At 41.4% G+C, this 5,201-nt stretch overlaps 1 non-coding gene across 1 annotated transcript; it reads left to right on the top strand.

Annotated features, from left to right (window-relative positions):
• The first annotated feature begins 353 nt into the window (after window positions 1–353).
• On the top strand, window positions 354–460 carry LOC141636203 (small nucleolar RNA R71). The gene has a single exon (XR_012540831.1). It is a non-coding gene; the product is annotated as a small nucleolar RNA R71 (small nucleolar RNA).
• Window positions 461–5,201: the final 4,741 nt, after the last annotated feature.

Below are 5,201 nucleotides of genomic sequence, written 5' to 3'. Positions count from 1 at the left end.
ACAATTTTTACGAGACATGTCCCTCGCTCCACATCTTCTACGACGAAAGGACTGTCTGCAAACAAAGATTCACATGATACATCCCTCCTTTTGAAGCTCCTCCCAACTCGTATTTGTCAAACCTCGCCGTGTGAGAGCCTCTAATGCGGCTACGAAGGGGATTCGACCTCCTCCTCTGATTGCCTCTCGAATTCCCATATTCAGCTTTATGGGTGGCTAAGTCATCAATGATCTTCCACCCCTTAGTCTCTCCCATATTCTCAGAAAATCGGCCATTGGCTACAGCATCCAAAATAGCCATCTGATCGTCATACATCCCGTTATAGAACTGATTGGAAAGACTCCATTTTTCGAACCCATGGTGCGGAATAGTTCGCTCCAGCTTCTTGAAACGGACCCATGCTTCATGAAAGTTCTCATCAGGTCCCTGTTTAAAGCTCGTGATCTGAGCTCTAATGGCATTCGTCTTCGAGGTAGAGAAATATTTCTTGTAGAATGCCAAGGCCAAAGAATTCCAGTCGGTGATACCATGAGCGGCTCGATCCAGATCTCTGTACCACTCCCTTGCAGCATCACGGAGTGAGAATATAAACATGTTCTCCTTAATCTGGTCCTGGGTCACACCGGTCGGTAGGGGTATAGAGCAGCAATAATCGATAAATATCTCCATATGCTTGGCTGCATCTTCATTTGCAGCACCCCCGAACTGGTTCCTCTCAACTAAGTTGATATAGGAAGGCTTCGGTTCGAATTTCCTATCAGCTCCAGGTAATTCGAACCCCTTGTATAGATTTGCAGCTGTCGTCTCAGAATGACTTTATATAGTTGCTTCTTCAGCCATGACTGGAATTTCCGGAGATGTGACTGTCTCAACTGAAGAGGTAGAAGCAGGAGATGTAGGTGGGTCTTCTTCGAACAATTCGTTCTCGTAGTAACTAGACAGAGTACTCAGCTCTTCCTCTGTCGGCAATATCCTAGATGATCGTCTCAACTCACGCAAGGTCTTCTCAATCTCAGGATTGAAAGGTACTAATTCACCACCCTGTGACCTGCGCATAAGAAGAAACTACAAAAAGAATATAAGAAAAGTTTAAGGAACGGATGTCCCTTAAACTAAGAAAAACTAAAATAAAACAACTAAAAATTAGAACAATTGCCTCCCAAAAACGGCGCCAAAATTTGATACCCGTCGTTGTGAGCACAAAAAATAATATTTATAATTCCTATTAAAACTAACCTAGGCTAGTGGTAACAGGGTCGAACCACAAGGAGGCGAATGTAATTAAAAGTTGTCTAAATTTAGTCTAAGGTAACAAGAGTGGGGGGTTGGTTTGATTTGGTCTATAGCTAATAACAATAAAAATTAAACTAAAGAAATATATTAAATCAAATATAAAGAAGGGTACTAGGATGGTCGGTTCACTATAGTTTCGGTGGCGAAAAAACTAAGTTGGTCTAAATCAAACACATGAGGCGGGAAAACAAGAGGTCCTCTCGGTCCTCTCTTCTGAGATAGCATCTTTCGATCTCGCTATAAGTCCCTAATATCACTAATACCGACTCTCGTCCCGAAAAGTGACTAATAATCTAAACTTTACCTATCTTTCGATCTCAAAGATAGTTTAGTCATTTTAATTGGTGATCTAACAACTGTCCCTATCTCTCGATCTAATGGGTCAGTCACATCCTAAACATTCAACTAGTCGTGTGCACTCGATTCGTCGAATAAAGAATTAAAACAATTAAAACGAAGGTAAAACCTCACGTGGCGGTCGATCGACCGGTATGGTGGTCGATCGATCGACACACGATTTCAGTCCATGTTAATTCTACGCCGCCTAATCCTACAGTTCCCCTACATCCTAGCACAAGCAATTTAGCTACTCATACTGAAATTAAAGGCAACAATAAAATTGGCTAAATAAACTACAGAATTCATGATTAATGCGGTAAAATAAACAATTAACATAAGACGACAATTCGGCTTTGGGGAAACTGATCTAGCAATTCTACAATTACGAATGAATGCAAAATAACTGAATAAAACCAGAGAATACCGTGTGAATTGCGAAGGAAAAGAACAAAGCCGAATGCAACAGTGAATTGTATTCAATACCGAAGTAATCCGCGAACCCTAATTAATAAACTCAAATTAAACGGAATTGAAAACTGAATAAGAACTTCCTCCTTTTCTGAATGTTCTAGGTTACGTTATATAGAAAATATACGTAATACTTATTATCAAAACCTAAACACAATGGGCTTGCTTTTCCTCGATCTTCTTATTCACGTCTGATTAGCGTCTTGGTCGATCGACTGCCCTGAGCGGAACAGTAACTACTGGAACCCGCAGGTTGGTCGATCGACTGAAGGCAGTGGTCGATCGACCGAAGTAGCTGATAGTTGGCTTCTATAATCTCGTGGATTTGTCTTTGGGCCTTGAAACGCGCACCAAACTCGTTCCTTAAGTGAATTCTTCACGTCAAATGCAATGCAGGATACTCGGGGACGGATTTAGCTCAATTTCCGTTGAATTCTTCACATTTCTGCAATAATGTACAAAAACACGAAAGTAGACGGAAATAGGGAGAATAGTAGCATAAACTACTAAAATGAGCTATGAAATGCGTGTAAAACAGGATGTAAAACATCATATAAAAGACACGCATCACTAACCCTATCCAAACCCATGATGAAGGACCTGCTTTGATTGATCTAACCGCAAGTCCATAATAATAACTATGAAGTGGGGAGTTTAACTCAACAAAATCCACCAAAATTGCATCACTTGATCTGATAAGAGTCATCATACGACACCATCTTATACCTTCAAACCACAAAATGAGCTGAAAAATACTCTGTAATTAAAGAATGAGCATCACCAATCCAATCAAACTGAACTTTTGGACACAACATAGCAAATATCTAGCTTTTTCTTCCATCCTCACAACTAAAATATATAAACTAAATATACCATTGACGTATACGAATCATAATAGAGAAAGCGACAAACAAAATTTAATAAAGCTTATAGTCGAGGACTTGAGGCTCAATCAATTGTCTTATGATGTTTGAGGTCTAAACAATAGTCTTATACCTTAATAGATGTCAAATGATGTTAACTAAACAGCGAGAAGCAGGAGAAAATATTTAAAGCAGTAAGCAACCCAAACAATATTCTATTCTTATTGGCAGGGTACTTGATGTGTAGTATGAATCTGAATACATCAAGCACCATTTTCTATAGCACGGCTTGCTTACGTCATCGGTTTCAGAGTTCATAGCTTCACCTTGAAATACAAAGGAGTAGAAATTTATAAGAGAACTAACATCGTTATAGTTCTCAATTTTACACCTTTCAATTTTCATAAGAATCCAACACATTAAACCTCGCCTCCATAACGAGAGCACACAGTGACTACCTTTAAGATGCGAAGAAACCAATTCCCAAAGATCTTGACCAAAAGAAAGGTAAGGATTATACTAGAAATTATCAGCACCAACCATCAAACTTACAAAAACAGGATAAAGCATCAACGGATCAACTCCAGTTAAGCAGTGAATATACACATGGTTTAAAAGATCTAGTTTGTGCTACTTCCTTGTAATAAGAAGTAAATTCAAAGGTCTAAGCTTCACAATATTCTAAATTACCTCGTCTAGGTTATCAAACTATGTACCAGAAATTTGAGTACTTTTAAAGAACCAATTGCAAGAACAGAGATCCCATTAAATCTCCTTAGTGGTGAACTAAATAATCACTAATCTGTAACAGTACAAAAAAAAGCACATATAAATACAATCTACGAAGTACATAATAAGCATAACAAGAGCTTCACAATTTACTTGTTTACCTCATCATCTCAACCTTTTTTCAAACCGTTTGACATCTCAGTGCACTGACATCAGCTCATCAAGTTTGAACTCCTTCACCACCGATTCCATTAATACCAAAAGTCCTCCATCAAACACCATCCGTAACGCTGTTGATATGTGGATTATTAATTTGTGTTGAATTAAATTTCGGTTGTTGATATGTGTATTCATAATATTATTTTTGTTTAGCCTTGCACTGTTGATGGGGCATATTCTGCACCGCTGACCAAGTCAACATATCGAGCAAGGTCAAAGATATCCACAACAAGTCAACGACTTAGACAAATAGCCGATCTGACCCATCGGCTGTCTCTTGGGTCTCGGCCAGGCAACCAGCCAGCCGGGACACATATCCGCGTACTCATATCCAAGGCCCCTCGGCCGGCCTGCCATGGTTCCATCGGCCGAGGGTATAACGGTCTTTCCACCTGCGAGCCACTTGGCCACTTGGCCACTACGTGACAAAAGGTGAAAGTCTATAAATACTCCTCAACCTTCATTGAGGAAAGGATCCACAATTTAACCTAAGAATCACTATTCACATGGTATTATCTTCCTTATCTCTCTACAATATACATTTAGCCAAGTAACAACAACTTATCCCTTAAGTTTACTGACTTGAGCGTCGGAGTGAGTTCGCTCGGTCCAAAGCCGAGCCCTCAGTTTGTTCATCCTTTCAGGAGACCGAAAGGAGGATTCAAGCAAAGACATCATTCTACAAGCTACGAGTGGTAACAAATATCTGCTCTGGAATTACACCCGGAACAATTGGCGCCGTCTGTGGGAAAAGCGACACTAGAAGCTAGTCACATTCATTCCCAAACAAAAAACCCACCCAAAAAGCTAAGAAGATGTCGAAACAACAAGAGGTACTCGTGACCGACGAACCCGCACTCTACCAGGATGATACCTTCAACAATTTCGAGTCGTGCGCCCTCCACCGGAGTAATCCAACCGGAATTCGGGATGCCGATAATACTGTTTCGCCACGCCGCTGCCCGCCAACCAGGTCACCATCATGGGACATGTGGTTGATGCAGCAAAACTGAAGATGCTCCTGGACCTAATTAGTAGTACGCCTGCTCACACTGTCACACCGACAAGAGCGGCGGAAACCGTCCAGGAGACCAGGGCCCGAAATGTGACTCCGAGAAACTTAAACGGAGCACTAGGAGAAGCTGACCCTGCGAAGACGCCGGGGGAGCCCAAAGTGGTCGTGGTAGACCTAAGTCCTTCCCGCACTCGTGGGAGGACAGCGTCGCCGCGGCACGAACGAGGCCTACCCCAAAGGAGCCAGAGGAGTCCGACTCAGCAGAGTCGAAGAA

This window comes from Silene latifolia, chromosome Y, assembly GCF_048544455.1.
Source record: "Silene latifolia isolate original U9 population chromosome Y, ASM4854445v1, whole genome shotgun sequence".
Classification (NCBI taxonomy): domain Eukaryota; kingdom Viridiplantae; phylum Streptophyta; class Magnoliopsida; order Caryophyllales; family Caryophyllaceae; genus Silene; species Silene latifolia.
Note: the sequence above shows the minus strand (reverse complement) of the source record. Positions and strands in the feature narration are given on the sequence as shown.